Here is a 23626-nt window from a genome sequence, read left to right as displayed (position 1 = left end):
TCTTAGAATGCTGTCATTTGCAATTAACAAGAGCACAGTGATGGAAATCGCCTCAGGGAAACATTTAGACTCCTTTGAATTCTCAGAACGCATCCTGACAGGCCCACAGGGCACACTCTACTTCCTGACCCACACAATACCTTGTGGAGATGAATAATCGTAAGGGATAGTTCTGTGCAGATGTTGGCTGGTAGTGCAAGCAGTCTGTTCAAAGGAAGTTCTCTGTTTAAATCTACAGTCTGTACAGATTATGAGTAAAGGATATACTAGGAATACCTGTGTTATCTATAGGTCTCAGAGTGGTAGTCGTGTTAATCTGTATCAGCAAAAACAATGAGGAGTCCTTGTGGCACCTTAGAGACTAACAAATTTATTTGGGCATAAGCTTTTGTGGACTAGAACCCACTTCATCAGATGCATTGAAAGGTAATAAAGGTATAAAACGGGTATAAATACATGAAAGGATGGGAGTTGTCTAACTAAGTGCAAGGTCAATCTAACAAGACAATTCTGCTGTTTATTGAATTGTCTTGTCAGACTGACCTCACATTGGTAAGGCAACTCCCATCCTTTCATGTATTTATACCTGCTCCTGTATTTTCCACTCCATGCATCTGATGAAGCGGGTTCTAGCCCACAAAACCTTATGCCCAAATAAATGTGTTAGTCTCTAAGGTGCTACAAGGACTCCTCCTTGTTTTTGTGCATCTATAATTATATGAAAATCCTTTCATTTCTCCCTTGCAGGGGAAATAACCAGCTGACTTAAGGCCAAAGGTTCTTGACCACTCTGTAGTGCTGACAGTATCCTTGTACACAGGTTTAAAACTCAAGCAAACGATGAGAAAAGTGCAACTCATTAAAGGGTATTTAATGCCTTTAGCAGGTAAGGGTACTGAATATCAGGGATTAAACAGAGACCGACACCGCTCACTGTAGGAGAACCAGATAGTGTCCAAAACAACAACAGTAAAAAAGGAGATTCTATTCATTATCCAGTTTGTTAAACACAGCTGTTACATGAGGGTTTCTATTATAATTGATTTTCTACCAATCAAAACCAATATGTTCTGTTTTCAGGACTGCAGTGAAATTAATATACGAAGAATATCCTATTTTTATTTTACATATAGAAATAAGCTCACATTCTTGGCATCTTGAATGTTACTATTGTATAAGCTAGTGACAAAATTGTTCAGATGCCACACAATTCTTTTGGCAAAACTTGTTGGATCCCCATTGCAGTTTATGATTTAAAAGAAAACAAAAAACACAAATCAAATCTTTTATGCTCCAGATGGGACAATAGGCTGGAAGCGTCCATGCTTGTAAGCCATGACTGGCATAAGAAAACAGATGTTCTCAAAACAAAACATCCTACTTATTACTTAGCCAAGCACTAAGTGAGGCATATTTGATGTGGATGGTAAGCACTGTTTAAATATTAAGTGCTAGAACCATGGTAATTTTGCAGATAACGAATCCGTCAGCTATCATACTAGCAATGGTATCACAGCTCAGGCAACACATCCAGTACTTTGCCCCCAGCCATACATGTGTCATGTCTGCCATCCACCACACTGAAATTTCAGTGTTTGGATATCATGCCTCTACTCCCTACATATTGACACATTGCCTGTATCCATGTCAACTATGACAGTAATGCTTCTACAATGCTCTTCTGCCTTTCCATATTAGCAAATACCTCTGTAGAACTACAAATCAGTATATCAAGTAGTTTAGATCGGGAAATGAGGAGGGTTTTTTTCTTTTTTTTTTTTTTAAAAGTTTGAGCAGTTGTTTTGAGCCAATCATGTCAGACCTTTACACATGAGCATCTCAGCCCACAGCAGCTTGAAATGTGTGGTGCTGTGAAAGGCAGCCTCTTCAGTCAGTTGGTTCACGTGTGTCGTTTTTAACAAAAATTTGATCAACAGCAAAAGAAAGGTATGTTCAAAGAGGGCCACTATTCATAGAACAATACAAATATCAACTCCCTGTGAGATTTCCCCCTCCACCTTATCCTCCTCAAAAAAGGACAGCCCAAATACCTCTCATCTCAGAGTCAATTTAAAATAAACAAAACTGCTATAGATAGGGAGCATGAGTATCCTTATCTGAGTGCAACTAGGCATCCAGAAGCTCTTCCCACCTAGATCTTAAGTTCTCAAGTGAAATCCCAGAGGCCCAGCCCCCAACCTATACTCACTAAATAAAACTTAAATTGAGAGACATGCAGTACCATATCATCCATCTACCCTGTGATCCCCAAGAGGAAATCAACTACAACATGGAGGTAACTACTGGGGCAGATTTCATCGTTAATCTGCTATATATAATCTTTTTAGAAGCTGAGTCTACTAAGCATGAGAGATTTATCAATTCTTCTGGCAGATTAAAACAGGTACTCCACAGTAGAGTCATAAAATTAAGGATAATAATTTCTGAAGTGTATTCAGATCTGAATACACAACAGGGTTGCTACCAACCTCAAATTGTACATGATTTTTTATTATTAATCCTGAAATAAATTTTATGGTGTGTGACACATCATTGTGTTGTGGTGTTACAGCAGGATAGCATATCACGATGAGTTGATTTAATGCTGTAACACTGCAATGGATGTGTAATCAATGTGGCAGAGAAACAGATGAAGAAGGCAACCGAATGGCAACCAAAAATTTGGTTCACAGCCAGCTATTCTTCAGTATATTTTACATAATGATAGGTGTAGTCACTTACAAAACTGCCAGTGCACCCTTGGGTATCTGTAATTATCTATGAAAATGAGGTAAGACCAAAATTAGATCATTGTACATATTTTCAAGATAACTCACATATTTGGTGCTATTTAATACTACCACACAACCTGGCACCATTCATTTAAGTACCTGAAAGATGCTAATCTAATAGCATTCAATAAAAGAGAAAAGTAGTGAAATAATTACAGTAAAAACCTAGTAAAGATGAATATGCTAAAACATTCATCCTTGAGGGTTGCAGTAACTTGTCTTCCCACAAGTTCTATGTAACTTTAAGTATCTAAATTGAGGCTTAATATCAGATCTATACAGCAATCAAACTTTACATATGCTAATTGTGGAAACAGTGCATCTTCCTTCACATGTGAGCTACGTACACCACAGAGAAAGAGGAAAACATGATTTTAATTAAAGTTTTCTTCTCTAGCTTTTTTATTTATACGTACTGTTTTGACTTAAGTCATTTTCAAAAAGATGTGATACACCTGGAAAACATGAAATTTTGTATTTGTGAGACAAACATTAATTGCGACACTTAAAAGTTCAAAACCTATTCTGTACCTAAACAGACAGCAATAATGAATGGCCTCCACCTAGATAAACAATTAAAGACATGGGCATTATATATAAAACTATCTTGACTAGATGACAGGGCAAGCTAGAAACCTTTAGCATACTAAGATGTTTCCAGTTCAAAACCTGAAGGAATAGCTAGTCCTTCCCAGCTAAAAGATGAGCCAGTTAAGGAAGTAAATTAATTTGTCGGATTTTATATAATTTAGGTAAAAACAGGAAGTGCAGATACTGGGCCAGCTTCTTAACTGGTATAGACGGTCATTCCTCCATTTACTTCAACTGAAATCTGATTTATACAAATTAAAGATCCGTCCCAATACATTATTCCTATCATATTTTATATCAGATCTCAAGCACAAGAACATTCTGATTGGAACACAGTTCTAAGACAAAATGACAATTCTGTTCCTTAAAAGAAGGCATGAAGCATATAAATCCTGTCCTTTATCCTGCTGTTACAGAAAAGGAAGGCAAAGTGTAGCAATTTATTGATTTCTCTAATGGAACGAGGTATGGAGAAATGCTTTTCATAGTTTTCTTATACAGCACTTCATAGCTAAGAAATCAGTGGGAGTGTGCGCACGCACACACACACACACCCTCTTACGCTCCAATATTGCTAAGGAACAGTAACAGTCTGTGAAAGCATTCTGAATATTGGCATGCATGTGAGCATCCCATACAACCCACTCTGCCTCTAAGATTCCCACATCCAATAAAGCCTGAATATTTTTTTTAAAACTAGACTAAGTTTTTTCTCAGCGAGGTTGGCAACAACAGATGTGTACTTTCCCTGTCAGGGCTAATCATCAGTTTTGAACAGAAACACAGTCTAGTAGGTAAAATTGGGTATTTGTGAAGTCCATATAGGGAAATAAACTAATTCTAAGTCTTCAAATATGATAAACAAATAGGTCACTTGTACAGTAATCTCCTTACTAGTTCAGTCATGTCTAACTATGCAAACAGATCTGATAACCATTTTGGGGAAGCAGGAAGAGGAGGGGAAATTTTTTTTCCCTAGACTGCAGTCGTTACACTAGAAGGATAGAATTACCAAATCAGAGGATGAGGAATGCAGTAGATGCAAGATCTTAATTGTTATATGGAGAGAAAATAATGTGTTTAAGGCAAAAGATTTGGATTGGAGGATTGGATTTGGGTTCTATACCTTGCTCTGCTAAAAACTGCATGACCTAGACAACTAGCTTAACCTATGCGTGCTTCAGTTTTCCATGTTATAAAATGGGGATAACACCATTTTCTGTTTTGGACACCTCAGTTCCAGAAAATGCAGACAACTTGGAGAGAGTTCAAAGAAGAAGAAGAAAAAATAAGAGGTTAAATGGTTTCGACTGCAAGTAAAGACTGAAAGTTGTATAATCAAACATCCAAAACTGAGATGTACCACTTGGACAGAGTTATATTTAATTCAGTATTTCCTACACTTACAAGCACATTTATAAATACTACATTCATTTAAACTGTGAACACTATAGCTTGGTTAACCAAAGATTAATGGAGTCAGAGGAAGCATGACAACAGTCTACAATTTTTGACAAGTGTAAACACCAAGGATCAAGAGATATTAATTAGGTGTCACCAGCTTATTCAAATCCAATTGAAGTCTTTTTCTTCCTTCCTGGAGTTCAAGATTTTAAAGGGAGGTAGGCCCCTCTGTGCCCAAATTCCCACTGGTTCAGTTCCTTCTTTTCCAAGCATCTGTCATGTTCTCCAATACTCTGCTTCTTGGCTCTGCCCTAGCCTTCCTGCATTACTTGCGAATCTCCAAATATCCAATTTTCATAGGGCTGCCGGTTTTGGTTGGACATATTCCTGGAGGTTTCATCAAATCACAATCTTTAATTAAAGATGAATCTTTTAATTCCTGGAGACTCCAGGACAACCCTGGAGGCTTGGCAACCCTAAATTTTTACCAGCTCCCACTTTCAGCAACAGAACACCATTCCTGAAGTTGACTCTAGCCCTGCCCCCTCTGGAATGAGTTGAATGAATGAATGATCCCCTTCCACTCCTAGCAGTCACTGGATATGTCTACACTGAAATTAGACACCCATGGCTGGCCTATGGGTGCTCAGGCTAGAGGGGCTATTTAATTGCAGTGTATACATTGGGGCTGCAGCCCAAGCCCTGGGACACCACCACCTTGCAGGGTCCTAAAGACTGAGCTCCAGCCCAAGCCCAACATCTACACCACAATTATACAGCCCTTGAGCCCGAGCCTGTCAGCTGGTATGGGCCAATCACAGCTTTTTTAAACTGCAGTGAAAATATATAATCTGAGAGGGTGGTGGTTGATTTGAGCCTGCCAGATCATCTACAGCCGACTGGGTTTGCTGCTGTTGTTAACCCTCACCTCCTCACTCCCCAGAATGTGACTGGTCACTGTGTCACATTAAGCTAGTACAAGCGGGTAAGCTTAAAGATACTTCACTCTGAGTATCATGAAAAACTGTGTGACACATTCAGAAGTGGATGAAGCCCCACTGCTTCTGTCATTTAAAATTAAATTGAAAAATGAACTAGAAAATATGCTGCACTAGACCAGAAGAAACACTACGCAATGTGTCAACTAGATAATAGATCTTCTATCTCTAATTTGAAATACTGTATAATAGTGTCTATGAAAACTTCCATATTGCAGGCACTGTAAATGCATCACATAGTTATCTCTGATATCACTTATAATCCTAGCAAATGTGCCAAACTCTCCACAAACATCTTTCCAGTCACCTAAAGGATCTTTAAATGTTTTGTTCTAATCAAGAGTGCTATCCCACATTTTAAACCATTTTTGCCATCATTTAGTCGTCAGAATTTTAAAACATGCCGAGTAGCACCATTTTTTTCCCACTACCTTTCTATCTGTAAAAAAAATAGTTAGAATTATACCTCTAGGGTGACTCACACTTCTTTAATGTTCTTCAATAATTATCTCGTAATTTTAAAAAGGCAAAATACATGTTTATTCCCAAATTCACCTTCAAATGACCTTTCCGCTGACACAGCTCCTCCAGATTTTAAGCTTCATAACTCCTCTTTGACATTGTCAATTATGTGTCAAAATTCAAAGCAGTAGACTTCTAAAGAAAGATGTCCCCTAGGAAGATCACAGGCCAATCCTCCAGCTTTCTGCACAGACCCTAATTCAGAGCTGAAACCTCAGTTAGGCACTGAAAACATTTTCATTTTGATATGCTTGTTTGCCTTCCAGTTGAGAACCGCAGAAATAAATTAAGTAGCTTCAGATCATTTGGTGTTTATAGTCATTACTCTGGACTTAGTAAAATGGTACTCTGCATCCTGGTGAGCATCATTAATGTCCACTGAGATGAATTTATTAATGCCATAACAAAGCTGAGGGGATTGTGGCGTTTTTCACACTGACCAGTAAGAGTTTCTATCACTGCCTGCCTTGTAACTTCGGGTATCTTAATGATAGGCTGCTATGGCTCAGAGCCTTGATAACAATAGCCATCCTTTAAGAATAAAGTCTCAATCTGGCTGCCACAGCCTACCTACTCCTTGCAGCGTGATCTCAACAGCCCTTCCAGTCTGATAATTTCCACTCTGGTTCATCACCCCCGAAGGAATGTAACCTGCCCCCAATTATCAGTTTGCTTTGGTACACACACTCCACACAGAGAAGGTGGGTGGGAAAAAGGATGGAAATTAATATTTGCCACTTAGGGTTGGACACAATTACAAAAGAAAAATATCCAAGCTGTAAAAAAAAGTGTAAACAATATGTAGTGTATTGTATTTTAAAAATTAAAAAGTTTTTTTTCAAATACACACACTGGATGCTGCTGCCGCCAAGATCCTCTGCTCTCTTTACAAGAAAGTGTACAGGATATGCAATGTTAAGTGTTTCCTAGCCATTCATTCTTTACTGAACTGCTTTTGTTATCGTGTTTATTACTTGTATTCTAGTAGACGCTCCAGGCCCCAAATTAAATTGACACACACATGCTGGTGAGAGCTGTATAGACATATATAGTCCCTACTCTGAAGAGCTCACAATCTAAATATACAAGACAAAAGGTAGGAGAAGGAAAACCATTATTATCCTCATTTTACAGGAGGAACTGTAGCACAGAGGGGTAAAGAACTTTGCCCAATACCACACAGAAAGTCTGCCGCAGGGCAAAGAACTGAACCAAGATACCTGAAACCTAAGGCAATGCCTTAACTACACGGCCACTCTTTCTTTCTATGGATGTCTTAAACTTGACATTTGCTTCCACAAGACAGATTGTTACACAGGCAATTCAAAATTTGTACCTGTATTTATCTATTCTGCACATGCAAACAGATCGCCTCCCAATACTGTAGAATCCAGATTACTTGAACTGCTTCCATTAGTGGAACCAGTTCAGTTCAGATACTCAGCAGTTTGTTAGAGTGGGAGTTTTCAGGATTCAATTCTACAGCAATCCTAAATTACAGGAGCTTAGCTGCACGCTGAAGGAGCCTTTGGAAAATTCAGTTTTATGGAGCTTAAATGCTCAGGAGAACTCAAGACTTCCACTTTCCCACATTCATCTATACTTGCTGGTATTTCAGTAAATAGCCAAATCTTGACTATCTTAAAATACCATAAATTTGAAAAAATAAAAACAGCTTCAAGATACTAAACATACCCAAGTCCACTCCCAGATTTTTGTGGTTTTACATCCACATTTTCCTGTTCCCCCCAAACATTTTACTCTCTGATGTTCCCGTATGGAAAATCCCACACAGAGAAAACTGGCTGATTGTACAGGGGTAAAGTGATTATCCACAAAGTGCTGCAAATGAACAAAGTAAACAAATGGAAAATAGAAGTATTTTTCTCTAAATTCTTTCAATTATAGTAATTTTAATGTTACTTGTAACAAGAGCAAGCACAAAATTTGCAGACAGAAGTTTGTTATTTTTCAGTTCACAACATTCCTTTGTTTGTCTGTCATTGGTTTTCCTTCCTTGTAAGTGCGGTTGTATTTTTACAATTATGCTTTTTTTGGATACATTATTAGGTGCTTTCTTTTAAGATCTATAACTGCTGTTCTTATGCTCTGTCCCTGGTCTTTATGAATTACTGTGCATATGTTCAGGTGCAGCGATGCTGAAAAAAGTGAGGCACATCAGGGAAAGCTTCTTTTCATTTTTCTTTAGAGTTATATTGCCCCTTTTATGTACATGCACACAACTCCCCATTATTCAACTAAGTTATGCATTTGCATTGGAAAAAATTCTCCTTCATTTGCAAAGGGCAACAACATACACTGCTTCTGACAGTGAGAAATTCCTGCAAAAACGTCAAATCAGTACTGATAAAGTTTCCAGATGACACAAAAATTGGCGTATGTTAAATAATGAAGGATAGGTCACTGGTACAGAGTAATCAGGATCAGTGGGTAAGCTTGGCACAAGCAAATAATATGTATTTTAATATGGATAAATGTCAATGTATTCATCTAGGAACAAAGAATCTAGACCATACTTACAGGATGGGGGACTCTATCCTGGGAAGCAGTGACTCTGAAAAAGATTTTTGGGTGGTAGGGTGGTTAATCAGATGAGCAAGAACTCCCAGTGCAATGCTGTGGCCAAAAGGGCTAATGTGATCTTTCATGTATAAACAGGACAATCTTGAGTGGGAGTAGAGAGGTGTATTTGGCATTGGTTAGATCTCTGCTGGAATACTGTGTGCACTTCTGGTGTCCACAGTTCAAGAGGGTTCATCTCATAATCAATAGAAATGGTTTGATTTTTGTCAGGTGGAGAAAAACTTTCAGTCTGCTTTGAATAAGAAACCTGAGGTCTCACGGGTTAATCCATGCCAGCTGAGAAGTCTGTAAGAATAAAAATGGGAAAGATTGAATTTATTTAGAATGGTTCTCTTCTGGCTTATTTTTATTTCTTTTTTGTGTGGGTCTCAAAACACTGACCTCAGAAGTGAAACAAGAAAACCCAGTGGAAATGGTATATAACCAGTTTACAGCCACAACATTGTTTACTCCTGTGGGGACTTATCCTCCCTACTCTGATGGAGTGCGGCGCTGGACCGGGGTTGTGTCCGGGCTCTTCGCGTGGAGCCGCCGCCTCCTCGCTGCCTCCTTGCTTCCCCCCGGGCCGGTCTCTCTGCTGCCGCCGTCCGGGAGAGGAGGCGAGCGGCTCGGGCCGCGGCCCCCGCTCCTCGCTCCCTCTCATGCGCTCTGACGCCGGGCGCTGCTGGGGCCCCGGCCGGGCAGCGCGGGGAGCCCAGGCGGCCGGGCTCAGCGCCGCTCCGGCCTCTGATCTCGGGTATGTGTGGGTCTCTGCGCAGGGCGCTCCGCGGGCAGAGGTGGGCGGCAGCTGTCACACGTGAGTGTCTGTTGCCTCCTCAGCTGGAGTCCTGTGGCTGTGGCTGGGGGGGCTGGTCCGAGCCGCTTGTTTTCTGTGTTTCACACGGAGCGATTGGTTCAGGATAGGAGAGGGGAGGAGGCTGTAGATCCTTCTTTGTGTGGTCAGGGATTGCGTTGTTGCGGTTGGCCAATCGCGTGATTAGAGGCATGGTAAGCACGTGATTTTTCTTTCTGTCCAATTAGATTGCTAGCATGTATAATGTTAGCCCACATGATTGGTTCTTATGTAACCAGACTTAACTATATAAGGAGGTAGTGGAAAAGAATAAAGGTGATTCCTGACTTGTTTGCAGCTGTGTTGACTGTGTGAATTTTCTTCGCTCCGCATGAGATACCACATACTCCTTGGAAAATCTCCTTTTTAACCAATAAATCTCTCTCTCTCACACACACACACACACACACACACACACACACACACACACCCCTTAATGATGAAGACCCATTTTGTTTCACAATTCACTGAGTTCACTAACAAAGGGTACGTCTACACTACCCAACGTATCAGTGGGTAGTGATCGATCTATCGGGGATAGATTTATTTCATGTCTAGTGTAGACAAAATAAATCGATCCCCGATTGCTCTGCCGTCGACTCCTGTACTCCACCGCAGCAAAAGGTGGAAGCGGAGTCTACAGGAAAGTGGCAGCAGTCGACTTCGTCCCATGATGACGCAAGGTAAGTTGATGTAAGATACATCAACTTCAGCTAAGCTATTCTCGTAGCTGAAGTTGCGTATCTTAGGTCGATCCCACCCCCCCCCCCCACACACACCCCCAGTGTAGCCCAGGCCAAAGAGTGATATCTCTTCTCATAGCTAAGGACTGCGAGGAGTCCTATATCATCATACGGTAACTTACATAACACCCTTAGTTTTAGTTATCCCTGGTGACACTAATATACTGGGGTTAATCCCCTTGAGAAAAGAAAATATGGTACTCTGTGGAATACATATACAGTAGTTCAGTACCATAAGACCAGAGCACCTGAAAGCTCTATGTGTTCCCTGTGTCCTCCTTACCTTGCAATTAATGGAAAATCCAACCATAGGGACTCCTTCAGGTTTAAAGGACGAGGCACAGAGCATCAAGAAAACATCTGTTTTCTCTGACACTATCCTTAGAAGATGTGCTAAGTTACCCACACAAAAAACCTGTGATTGGATTTAACACATTTACAATCTGTACTGACCCTCCGTAGCTGCTTCTGCGCACCTACAGGAAAACCTAGCTAATGATAAAATGGATCATACCAAAGGTGCACTAGTGAACTATCAGGGAGAGGAAGCTATCCACGTGGAAGTCTTCTGCTTCCACTGATCTAAATGGTGCCTTTCTTATGGATTACCCCATGCTCTGTGACATTGAGAAGGCTCACCACCCTCACACTCCACTGCCACCCGCAACCTCTCTTGAGAAGTGACTTTGCAGGTGTAGCTCCCATTTGTAGTTTGCCAGCTTCTGGAACTCTGGATTGAGCCTCTAACGGGTTCTACAATTACTGGAATACAGTAATGGTTACTAATTTCCCTGCATGCTTGAAGTCAGTGGTTCAGACAGAATGGAACAAACTCATGCTGAGGCCAATATGGAAACTTCTGCATGGAGTGATCTGGACAACTTGCTGGCCCAATGATGAGCCACAGCCTGACTCAGAGACCAAGAGAGTGGTTTCAGTTTTGAGCTTTTGAGGCTGGGAGCTGAGTGAGAAGCAGGAAAGCTCATTCCCACTCCCAACAATGCCATATACAGCCTGATGCTGGTACAAGTTTGCTTAGTCTCAGAGTAGCTGATAAAACTGTGTGCTATGCCTGTGTTTCTCCAGCACCGAGGGTGCAAGTGAAAGTCAACACCAGTGACACAAACTGTCTTTTCTATTTCTGCTATTCTCTTCTCTCCTCCTTGCATGGGTTTGTCTTGTTGCGTCTTCTAGGAAATGGGATCAGACTAACCGCTCCAGCTCATCTTAACTAATTTCTCCTTTCCCCAAAAAAGACACTTATTGCCATCTAAAAAAAAAAAAAAAAGTCAAACAAGGTTGGTTGTTTTTCCTTCTAAAAATCCTTTCCAGTAAAAGGGAGAGGGAACAAGGGATGTTGTTAAAATAAATGCCTTATTTAATACTATACATTTCAAATGTTTCAATTGTTTTTCCTTCTTTTCTGTATCTTTAATAACAGGTTATAAGGATTTTTAATGGTGTGTTTGCCACTAAAAAGGCTGAAATCTTTGTTACTAAACTCCAAAACTTGTTCAAAATCATTTACTGTTAGATAGTGACTGCATTATGTTAACACCTTTGGCCTATATATTCCATCTAAATTAATACTCCAGAAAACACCTTGGTAGAAACACCACGCAGCACAAAAAGAAAACCCAATCCAAGTGAGGCAAGGAGAGAAACCACTCCAAGTAGCAAATACCAGGGAAGAGGCTTATGCCACAACTCAAAGGAGGGGGCTTCACAAGAAACTCTGCAGAGTCATCCTCAGAATTTTGCTCTTTCTATCTACATAGAAAAGGCCTTTAATTTTTGAGGCACAAGAAAGGGATGTGTTCAGCACAGAAAAACTCTTAAGGACATGACTTTGAAGCAACCAAAGATAAATAGTTGCATCTTATCTTAGAACACAGATAAACCAGGAGTGAAGTTCTCAGGAGCGCTGATGGTGCTTATCACGCAAGTTGCAATTTAGTGCTCCATTTGGAGCTGCCAGGAAGTGATGGTTCAGAAGCACAAATAGATCTGTTCAAATAGGGACAGCCTGTTTAATTTTTGTTAGTGAGTGAAGACATCAATAAATAATGCTACATGGCTGCAACTTACATTTTGGTTTAAGTAAAAGCAGCTATTTTTTTATTTCAACTTTTTTTTTAAACTGGCTATTACCAAGGCTTGAGAATAGCCTGCTTCTCATAGATCAGCTCTACAGACCCATGTGCCACAAATATTGCTTCCCAAACAAAATTCAATGAACCTATTAAAGCATTCCATATGCTCCTTCTGAAATCAAATTCAATTATTAACTTTCACTTGGCCTGAGGTCTTAAAAAAAATCAAAATATATTTTCTTTTGTGGCTCTTGCTCTCAATGCAGTGTTTTCATATGAATTCCTGTTTGGCCTTCTCTCTCAAACCCTAATCCCCCCTCCCCCCACACACTCACTCTCCTGTTAATAAAACAGGCTGCTTAATTTTAAAACCAATTTGTACTTCAGACAGTGACCTGACAACCTGTCCTGAAAGCAAAGAAATAGGGGAAAGAGTGACTTTGCAATATTTTGTTAATTATGTCTCCTGTGTACTATCATTAAAGAGTAACCTGCAGCAGTACATGCACATTGGCTGACTATTATGCTATTCCTTTGGGTAAACAAAATAGTAGATTCATTTATGAACAGACGTTTCTTCAGTAGTTATTACTTATAACAAGGGACTACAACAGACTAACCACCACCACTCTTGTTTCAGAGAAGTTTCTTTATAGTGCATTAACTTTACATTCTTTTGTGTCACTGTTCTCATACATTATATCTGACTGTCATGTACATTTCAGTGCCTCAGATTTTGCTGAATGCTCAGTTATGGTTTTAAGTACATTCTAATTAGTTGGGCTGAAAATGATGTCAAACAGGGATGAGTGTGCTTATAACTGTTTAATTCCTTCTAAATAAATGTATTTTACTATCATTAGTAATATGGCTTCACAGTAGCCATACTCACTACATGGCTACCAAACTTAGTTTACAGCGATACAATTGCTAGTGTTAGTGTCATCAAGCAGATTTAGTCATTCCTGATAACACTAAATAAAAGAAGCCATAGCAAAAGCAGACAAGTCCTTTAAAAGGGCTTCCTTTACCACCAAAATGAATTTCAATCAAATGCCCAAAATCTTTAGGTTTCAGAGTGGTAGCCATGTTAGTCTGTATCAGCAAAAACAATGAGGAGTCCTTGTGGCACCTTAGAGACTAACACATTTATTTGGGCATAAGCTTTCGTGCTAGAACCCACTTCATCAGATACATGGAGTGGAAGATATAGGTGCAAGTATAAATACATGAAAAGATGGGAGTTGCTTTACCAAGTGTGAGGTCAGTCTAATGAGACAATTCAATTAACAGTGAGATACCAAGGGAGGAAAAAAAACTTTTGTAGTGGTAATGAGCAGGGCCTCCGGGGGGGGGGCGCGCCCTGGATGGCCCTGGTAATGAGAATGGTCCATTTCAAACAACTGACATGAAGGTGTGAGTAACAGTAGGGGGAAAGGAGTATGGGGAAAATTAGGTTTAGATTTTATAATGACCCAACCACTCCCAGTCTTTATTCAGGCCTAATCTGATGATGTCCAGTTTGCAAATTAATTCCAGTTCTGCAGTTTCATGTTGGAGTCCGTTTTTGAAGTTTTTTTTGTGAAGAACTGCCACTTTTAGGTCTGTTATTGAATGACCAGGGAGATTGTTATTGAGTGACCAATCTTTTAAAAACCGAAGAAATTACACACAAATAAAACTATGTTAAAAGAAAGTTAAGGTTGCAAAAACAAGCACTGAGAAATTAGGAAATACCAGAACTAAAGTTGCCTATGCCACTTTAATTCAGTCCCCTTGTGCATATGGGTTATGATATAAGCTTTAATTACATGATCACATGCTATTTTTTTCCCCCTCACAGGATCCAGCACCATTCAGTGCACAGGCCGGAGCTGTTCTGGGGATGAAGAAGGGCAGATAGTGAAGACAACTTGTCACTTATCTGTAGGACCCCTGCTTCCTGCCATTCCTCTTACACACCTTACAACTCCTGCAACAAGTGAAGCAGAGGTCCTACAGATAAGTGACAAGTTGTCTTCACTATCTGCCCTGATTCATAGTTAAAACTGCATCAATGTTTGCATTATAAACCACTTTTTCCACTGTGCTTAAAAAACATGTTTAGCATGCAAAGCTACAGCCTCAGAGTGAGTTGAGTATACATTAAAATTTATGGGGAAAATCCCATAAGGGAAAAATCCTCATTGGGTTCAGAATCATTTTAGTAGTCTACTAAGAGATCACGAGGATTGGCACCACTGATGAGTATGCAGATGACTGCGTCATTCTTGCACACAGAGATGTCAACCTGCAAAGCACCCTAAACCTTTTTGCAGAGGTCTATCACAGCCTGGGTGTCTCAACAATTGGGAAAACCAAGGTACTCTACCAGCCCTCACCTGCACAAACTACTCTTTGTATTCCACAAATCACCACCAGTGGAGAACTCTTGGAAAATGTGGACCATTTTCTATACCTTGGCAGCCACCTCTCCTAAACAGCCAGCATTGACACAGAAAGTGAATACAGGATGCACTGTGCCAGCACATCCTTTGGAAGACTAATCAAACAAGTCATCAGTGATAGGGATCTGCAAAAGGCACCAAGATCTTGGTTTACAAGACAGTTATCCCCACCCTTCTCTATGGGTGTGAGACCTGGGTAACCTACAGACGACATCTCAAGCAGATGGAGTGGTTCCAGCAGCACTGCCTCAGAAGGATTCTCAGAATCAGCTGGCAAGACCGACGCACCAACATCAGCGTTCTCTCTGTAGCCAACATCAGCGGTATAGAAGCACAACTCATGAAACACCAACTCCGCTGGGCTGGCTACTGTGTATGTGCGCCTGACACACACCTCCTGAAGCAAGTACTCTTCTCTCAAGTCACAGAAGAAGGGCACGTGGAGAGCAGCGAAAGCGTTTCAAAGACATACTGAAAGTACACCTTAAAAAGGGAGGCATCAACCCAACAAACTGGGAGGACTTGGCACAAAGCTGAACAGTGGCACCACACCACACCAAGCCACAGCTCATTTTGAGGAGGGCAGACGTACTCATGAGACAGAGAAGAGATAAAGGAGGAAATAAAGGGCAAAACAGTCCAGCCAACAACTATGTCTCCTCCAAAATTACATCTGTTACTTCTGTGGGAAAATATGCAGGGCACGAATTGGGCTCCCCAGCCATTTAAAAACCCACCAATGAACCTCCTTGGCAGACATCATCCTCACGTTGAGGGATAGCTGAAGATGACCTTTTTAATCTATATGCATTTCTAACATTCCAATCATTGTAGCATGTAGGCACTGGCACCCAGATACTTTTGCAAAGATGACCTGAGGAACTGTTTACATTTGATTATATAGACTTGACTTTTACTCATTTTGAGGAGTTTTCCATTTATTTCATAGGTACGTTTGCTCAGATTCAAAAATGATTAGCCTCTGTGCTGACAGATTCTTGACAATAAAGGACAAATCCATCTTTTCTACCAGGGTTTCAACCAGCTTTGCTCACACAGCTCTAGAAGTTCTAGGGGTGGCTAGGTTATATGCAGTGATTTAGATCCATGCCTATTTTGGCTAGTCTAGGCAGTGAGACATTAGGCCTGTGAGTGTTGGAGACTGTCAGTTCCTCCCTTTAGGAGAACAAGATGCCAGCAAGCTAATGTTTAAGAGGGAATGTTTTTCTATTATGGATTCTCTTAGCAGATTTCTAACACATGAGCACAAGGGAGAACAAGAGAGTTAAGAACAAAAACTTTTAGCACTCATACTAATTTTCCTGGTCTTTGCAGGTTATGTGAGAACTCTTTATTTTAATTTTGTTTTATCTAGTTATATAAATTAGTCCCTTGTGGGACTGCTTTATAGTTTGGATAAATCAAATGGCAGCCAGAGCACTAAATCAATTTCACTTCTCTTTTATATTTGTTGAGGTTAGGTATATCAAGCACCCAATAATGAGTAAGCAGGAGACACATATAAGCCTTCCTTTGCCATGTACCCATTTTCTAAGCACAAGGAATCAGGTCTCCTTACTTTTCAGGATGCAACACCTTCAATTATTTCTATCACAGGTGAAAAATCCCATGGCTAGCTAGCCTGTCCACTTCACCCTTCCTCTTAGCCCTTACCTGCAACTCCAAAAAAGACAAAGATCATGGTGATGAATGTCATCCAATGGCTATATTCATGACTGCAACACCATAATCATTACATTGGGATTAATGAAGTGACTCCTTTTAAATAACTCCTTTTAAAAGAGCAGAAATTCACTATGCTAATACAGTGAAGTGTATTACAGCTAGTTGAATTACCTATGTTGTCAATCACACCACTACGCTCTCCAGAACAAGCTTGAAATTAAATTGTAATGTTAAAATAATCACCTGTGTTTTTCTCTCACTCTTATGCTCTCCCTGTGCATAATAACGGACAGACTCTTGCAAAAATGAATCTGCAGGAATACATTGTACATGGTTTTAATTACATGTTTTTATTGCTAACTTTCTGCTTTTGGCTTCAGATATATAAGATACGACACGGGGTGGGGGGGCGGGAGGCAAAGAGTGAGCAAAGATAGCCACACCTCTTGGATGTGATACTACCATAAGGTGCTCTCAGACCAGGGCAGCGAGCATGATTTAAGACAGACAGAGAACCTGCATTTATTTTCTTGGTTATAGCATGTCATTCTCAGAAACCCTCGATTGTTTATTAAGGATTTCATATGAAAGTAGGTATTCCATTCAATAGCCTAATCGCTCATAGTTGAATACTACACTGCAACACTACAAATACTACATCAAAAAAATGCAGTTTTTGATGGCTTTATCCTCAAAAGCAAGAAAATGAATGAGAACGTTAACTCTACCCCTTGTAGTTATGAATACTGAGAGGTAGAGCTGGGTAACATTCTTGGGAAAAATAGATTTGCCATAATAATTTTGGGTTAACTGAAACTACTTGCGAATTGTGTGTCAATTCTGGTGAATACATTCAGTTGAACTGAATTTTTTTTTTCAAACAAACTTTTTACATTTCCAGAATAGTCCGTTCTGATTTTTCAGGCTAGATTTACTAAACACTAGAGGAAGCAGCACAACCTCCTTTAAAATTTTGAGCCCAATGATTGAGGGCACCTCACCTGGGATGCAGGTGATCCAGTTCAATTCCTCTATACTAGGGCAGCCACCTTCTGATCCCCCACCACTGGGCACCAGAGGCTCAAATGTGGCCTGCCTCTGTTTTTCCTTTTCCGGGCCCCTTACAGTCTCCCTCACAGTCTCCCTCATGGTCCTTCTCACTCCCTGAGGTTGGTTAAATAGAAACAGCTCAAGACAGCCCTCAAGGTCCTCAAAATAAAAAATCCACCACCACCACCCAAAAGTTCATATTCGGCTCTGGCTCTTCAACCACACACAGAGCTACTCTTCTATCCTCAGCAAGCCACCATTCCTAGCCCATCTTAGCAGGAGCTCAGCTTTCTGGCTTTGGCTTCCTTCTCTTGTCAGCATCTTCCCTGTTCTGTGGAAGAAGGCAGCCCTCCTTCAGAGAGTGCCTCTCAATTAGCTGGGAAAGAGGGTGTGACATTTCACTCCATATTCTTTATGAAAATATGCTTATGATATGGATATGCCATAACAGATATACTTTATGCAAGATGGGCTCACGTAAGATATCATTGGAAAAGCTATGATTTACTGAATGTGATTATCCAATTTGTCCTGTATCATTTCTGTATCTGAAGTTAGGAAAATTAATAATAATAATAACATCTATTTCAAATGTGTTACTTTGGGTGTCACCCCCAACCAGCCTTCAGGTACAACAATGGAAAAGCCAGACAGGGCTAATGGCCCATTAGCAAAGACAATGGACTGTGAAAAAGCTTTGTTTTCCCGTGGACAGTCCAAACAGCCTAGGAGTAATGGCTGCCACAGCCCTGCAGAGACACAGGTCTGAGTCACCTGGTACTGGACCCACCTCTTGGAAGACCAGTGTTCTTCCACTGGGAGGCAAGGGGTTCCCGCCATACACAAGAGCTACATAAGGCAAGGGAATGACATCATCAGGGTTCTCTCCTCTGCCTCCCCATCCAAAGAAACACTGAAAAAGAAGCAAGAACTGAACTGGAGAGGAGAAGGATTGAACCCAAGCTGGAAGGGTACCTAGCTTGTGAGTAATACCTGAGGTCTCAAGAGGGAGATCAGTGCAGCTGCCTTTCAAGACTTTCTGTAATCTGCCTGCAACAATACCTAGGGTGACAAATACTATTTGTTTCCTTGTTTCCCTATAGAAATTGCTTAATTTGTGCGTTTTGTTTTATTTGCTTAGTAATCTGCTTTGTTCTGTTTGCCATCAGTTAAAATTTACATTTTGAAGTTAATACTTATTTCTTGCTTAAAATATAACCTAGTTTGTGCAATTCATAATGGGGGGGAGGGTGTAAGAGGCTGTTCAGACCTTCCTTCACATTGAGGGAGGGAGCAGATTTAATAATATACTTTGGATCCGCACTCCAAGGAGGTGGACACCAGAGTGCTGGAGGTAGGGTGACTAGATATCCTGATTTTATAGGGACAGTCCCGATTTTTGAGTCTCTTATATAGGCTTCTATTACCCCCCCATGCACTGTCCCAATTTTTCACACTTGCTGTCTAGTCACCCTAGCTGGAGGCAAACCCCTTAAGCTGAGTCTTCCCAGAGCTGTTCACAATTTCTGTGCCATTCTCCAGTTGTGTGTGGCCCTGCCTGTGTGTGTGCTGGAGGAGGCTTAATAGTCTGGCTCAGTAAAACAGGTAAGAACGGTGCCCAGGCTGGCAGAACAGGTGGGCTCAGTGGTATCTCAGCAAATCAGGTGGCATCCCAAGGGGGGCAACCCATCACAGAGAGGAACTCTGCTCTAAGCTGCAGTACAGGGCTACTGGTCCCAGGCCCTTAAGAGGACAGTTGCCTGTGTAACACCGACAGACCCCGGTCGTCAGCGAGTGGGATTGAACCTGGAACCTCTGAAGCCTAGTGGATGAGCTTCTACTGCAGGAGCTAAAACCCGTATGGCTGTTAGCTAAGGCTGTTGAGCAGATTCATTAAATCTCACCCTAAGTCAGTGATCACCAACTGGTCATTAGAAGGGTCTTTCACTTGATCAGGGCAATGTTGTCTAGTGGACAGAGTTTCTTACTGACACTGGTAGGTATGAAGATGGACAGCTGAAGCCTATTCCCAGGATGGCCACAGGCCTCAGTTTTCCCATCTGTTAAATGAGGATATTGATGCTTTCCTACATGGTAAAACATTTTGAGATCTGCTGATGAAATGCACTATATAAGGATTAGGGATTATTATTATTAGTCTATCACATAAACTCTGGTCATTGAGACAAAGGGTGAAACACTGGCTCCATTGAAGTCAATAGCAAAACTCCCATTGACTTAAATGGGGCAGTATAGATAAAATTGCCAAGAAACAGGTTTTGTATCTATTGATGTAAGTAGTGAAGGAGCATTTACAGACATTCAAGTGACTCAAGAACAGCAACAAAATAAGGTTAACCACCAAATATCTGTAGTGCAATATGTTTTTATATGTTGCCAAAAGGTCAGGATAAAAAATTAAAGCGGTCACTGCAAAAACTTTCAATAGACATTTTATGTTTAACTTTGTATCATTACAATCTATTTCCAAGAAAGAAAGAAAGAAAGCTACATTATAAAATGATCTCATTTGTATGCTCAACATATCAATCTGGATAATGAATTTCTGTAACACTGAACAAGAAATATTTGTTCAAACAAAGCAAACTGACTATCTCCCTAGGTCTACACAGCAAAGAAAAGCCCACAGCTGGCCCCTGCTGCCTGACTCGGGCTAATGGGGCTTGCGCGGTTTCATTGCTCAGTAGACTTCCAGCCCAAGCTCTGGGGACTCTCTCCCCCTGCAAGGTTCTAGAGCCCAGGCTGCAGCCCAAGCCCAGAAGTCTATATAGAAATGAAACAGTCCTGTAGCCCAAGTCAGCTAGCACAGACTAGCAGCAAGTGTCTAGTTGCTGTTTAGACATATTATAAAGACCTATGACAGGCAAGGTTTCAGATTCTCTCAATTTGAGAAAAAAATTATTTAAGAGCAAAAATACAGCAAACATAACATTTGTCAGTTTTAGCATGCTAATAATTTTAAAGTGGCTAAACAAAATATTGCCAGACTTGGCAGAAAATAAATTACATCTCACATCAAGACCAAAACATGAGAAACTTCATTTAGAAAGAACCATTTGTACCGGTGTTGTGATATGAAAAAAATGTTTCTATAAAAAACAACTTTAAATTCTAACTATAGAATTGCTAGTAAGTTGCTCCAATAGGAGGATGATAAGGTATGAGTCAGCTAAAGTTATAGCTACTATTAAAAATACAGAGCATTTGTATATTGAACAGAATGAACATCTACTAAACATAATGGACTGGTATTGTCACCACTATCTCAGAATTTCCTGTCTTAGCTGTCCTCCTTCATCTTTGTGTGATATAACTGAAACAGCAGCTGCAATCAGCATGATTTAGTATTAACCACAACTTGTTATCTTCTGCAATTCCTTTGCACAGTGAACTTGGAAAAGAACCCCTAGTTCATGTAACATTAATGTGAGTACTAATGGCTACAATCAAAAGTGCTATCAAGAACTGAGAGATTTTATACCATCCCATTTCCCCGCCGCACTCTACCCCAGACACATGGTTAAACTTCAAATAGAATTGACTACAGCTGCACAAATTTTTACCAAAACTTTTCACCAGTAAATGCAGATTCAGGTCAACAAGCATTTTATGAATTCATATTGATTTCAGCAGATTGTCTAGGTTGAAATGAAAAAAGTTACAAACTTCAAATGAAACATTTGGCTTTTTTATGCTAGATGATTCAGGTACCATTCATAAAACAAGATGATGATGGGGGAGTGGGGCTATAGTGCCTCTTGCACCCAACAGCCAAGGGATTAAGGGCATTCACCTGTGATATGGGAGACCCAGGTTCTAACTCCCCTCCTAGGTCCACCACATGCATCCGACAAAGTGGGTATTCACCCATGAAAGCTCATGCTCCAATATGTCTGTTAGTCTAGAAGGTGCCACAGGACTCTTTGCTGCTTAGGCATAGAGTGGTATTCTCGGTCTCTCTGGCCCAATGACTATTCAAGTATTTTATACAAAGTGGAATAGCTTCAATAGGACAGACAGAGAAACTCACCCTAGAAATAATCCGGAGCCTGATGATTAGGGCACTCACCTGGGGGGAGACGGGGAAGGCGATCTAGGGTCAAGTCCCTGCTCCAAAGGGGAGATTTGAATCTGAGACTCTCACACTGGGGGCTTGTGTGTATAAAGGGGGGTATCCCCACAGTCTCCATTTTGTGCATTTAATTTCCCTTTTTTAAAAAAAATCAGGCTCAAAATCAAAACAGACATTTTAAGTTGAATGAAACTTTGTGTTTAAACCAAATTTTTTTTTCAATTCATCCAAAATTCTGAAAAAATTTGGGTTCAGTTCAGGTCAAACTGATTTTTTTCCCCTCCCCAATTTTTCAGAACTGTCGGTGAACTCAAAAATCAGTTATTTCCCTGGGTCTAATCATGATGACCTCTGCAGAGTAGAACCAATGGCATCTCAATTTATACTTTTGTAGAAATGTTAAATAAAGCACTAAAACCCACTAATTATATGGGCCAATAATGGAGCCATGAAATATTTTGTAAATCATATATACAAATAACTAAAACAACCGAAAAATGTAAGTTAAGAATGATCTGCCATTTTTTTTTGTTCATTCAGAACATTTAATTTTCCACTCTTAACTGGGTTAAGTTTATCTATTCTTTCTGCTTTATGATATCTGTTCCTAGGAGGACTGCTGAAACAAATGATCTTCACCGTATGAAGCACAGTTTATCAGACCAAAGTGAGATTACAGCAGAATGTTGCTTCAAGTGACATGAAATCATCATGACTAATAAATCTGAGGTCTCAGTAATAAAGAGAATATCATGAAATGTAATCATTTCAATTCTGTCAGATCTCATCTTAGCTAAATAATAAAAAGAACTTCAGGAATCCTCAAGCACAGGGTTCCCTAATTTTTTCCTGGCACGACCCCATTTTAATGAAGGATTTGCTGTTGGGACTCCAAATAGCATGGAAAGCAAAATGGCATCCTCCACACAGCATGGCTTCATGTGCATCATATGTAGGAGGTCGCAGTGTGTGTGGAGGATGCCATTTTGTAGAGCAAAAGGGATTGCCATCTGCTGATTTGGGGTTGTGACCCACAATTTGGGAACCATTGCTTTGACAATTACCTTGTCATAGCAAACAAGATACCAGTCAATTAGGAAGAAGGCTCACAAATGATAAACATAGCAGCCCCAAGACTGATTCAGGTAGTAAAATAGCATTTCCAAAAATAAAACTCCTTTAGGCATGTTTACTGAAACTCAAACTGACAAAGTTACCCTGGCAAAATGTAGCACAAACCATAAGAACAGCCATTCTGGATTAGACCAAAGGTCCATCTAGCCCAGTATCTTGTTTTCTGACAGTGGCCAATACCAAGTACTTCAGAGGCAATGAACAGAACAGGTAATCAAGTGATCCATCCCTGTCATCCATTCCCAGCTTCTGGCAATCAGAGGGTAGGGACACCATCCCTACCCATCCTGGCTAATAGCCATTTATGGACCTATCCTCCATGAACTTATCGACTTCTTTTTTTAACCTTGTTATAGTCTTGGCCTTCACAACAACATTCTCTGGCAAAGCGTTCCACAGCCTGACTGTGTACTGTGTAAAGAAATACTTCCTTTTGTTTGTTTTAAACCTGATGCCTATTTTCATTTGGTGACCCCAGTTCTTGTGTTATGAGAAGTAAATAATTTCTTATTTACTATTTCGCACATCAGTCATGATTTTATAGAAGTCTATCACATCCTCTGTTAGTCATCTCTTTTCCAAGCTGAAAAGTCCAGTTTTATTAATCCCTCCTGATATGGAAGCTGTTCCATACCCC

At 40.4% G+C, this 23626-nt stretch overlaps 1 protein-coding gene across 6 annotated transcripts in view; it reads right to left on the bottom strand.

Moving 5' to 3' along the window:
* FRMPD4 (FERM and PDZ domain containing 4) overlaps positions 1 to 23626 on the bottom strand; it is a 466579-nt gene that overhangs the window by 331769 nt on the left and 111184 nt on the right. Inside the window, exon 2 of one of the 6 annotated variants that reach the window (XM_030572837.1) lies at positions 3209 to 3247. The exons of the other annotated variants lie outside the window; for them this stretch is intronic. The gene's annotated coding sequence lies outside the window, so the exon portion shown is untranslated. The remainder of the gene's footprint in view (positions 1 to 3208; positions 3248 to 23626) is intronic. 6 annotated transcript variants of the gene reach the window in all.

This window comes from Gopherus evgoodei, chromosome 1 (genome assembly GCF_007399415.2).
Source record: "Gopherus evgoodei ecotype Sinaloan lineage chromosome 1, rGopEvg1_v1.p, whole genome shotgun sequence".
Taxonomy (NCBI): domain Eukaryota; kingdom Metazoa; phylum Chordata; order Testudines; family Testudinidae; genus Gopherus; species Gopherus evgoodei.
This window is presented reverse-complemented; position numbering and strand designations above follow the sequence as displayed.